Here is an 881-nt window from a genome sequence, read left to right as displayed (position 1 = left end):
ATATATATATATATATATATATATATATATATATATACACGTGCGCATATATATATGTATGTATGTATACACATACATACACATATATATTGGGTCATCCCATAAATAATGCGGTTTTTTCAATTGCCTGGACTATAGTTCGGAGGGGGACGGGATAAACTTCCTGCATCAACTTGCCATAAAAGCAGGTAGTAATTTTACCTTGTCCTTATTCTTAGTGCAAGTTTTGAAGAGTGCAGTTCGATTTTAGCAGCTATCTTTTCAAGTCATAATGGAAGTGAAAAAGGAGCATATTCAGCATATTTTGCTTTATGAGCTCAATAAAAGCAACAATGCGAAAGAAAGTGCGAGAAATATTAATGCAATATATGGGGATCGGACAATAAGTGTAAGCCAGTGTAAACGATGATTCCAGAAATTCAGAGCCGGAAACTACAGCCTAGAAGACGAGCCTCGTCCTGGAAGATCTGTAGAGCTCGACGAGGACGTCTTGCAAACGCTGGTGGAACAAAATCCCATCGTAACTGTTGACGAATTGGCAGAGAAGCTTGGATTTTGTCATTCAACCAGTCATTAAAGTCAGTGCATTTTGTGCAATAATTATGAAATCATATGATGTGCAGCTGAATCTGTTTTTAAAAGGCTTGCTTCAAGAGTTGCATTCCCTCGCTTTCGGTACAATGTGTTTATTATGGTAGTTTTGGCTTTAAGAGTCCCTCCTAGTGTGAGACATTTATGTATAGTAATGCCCTTAATATAAATAAATATATTTAAAGGGAATGATTAATAAATTTTTCCCTTGTGAGGTTTTTCACGCTAACTACTTGATAAATTCTTATAAGGATTTTATCCTATTTTAAAATTATAAATATACATGCATG

General features: G+C 34.8%; 1 protein-coding gene across 5 annotated transcripts in view; it reads right to left on the bottom strand.

The window, feature by feature from the left end:
• The window catches only part of LOC106867784 (FHF complex subunit HOOK interacting protein 2A), a 115964-nt gene that overhangs the window by 47262 nt on the left and 67821 nt on the right, over window positions 1–881 (bottom strand). The window lies entirely within an intron of this gene.

This window comes from Octopus bimaculoides, chromosome 2 (assembly GCF_001194135.2).
Source record: "Octopus bimaculoides isolate UCB-OBI-ISO-001 chromosome 2, ASM119413v2, whole genome shotgun sequence".
In the NCBI taxonomy this organism is placed as follows: domain Eukaryota; kingdom Metazoa; phylum Mollusca; class Cephalopoda; order Octopoda; family Octopodidae; genus Octopus; species Octopus bimaculoides.
The sequence above is the reverse complement of the archived record's forward strand: the minus strand, read 5'-3'. Positions and strand labels throughout refer to the sequence as shown.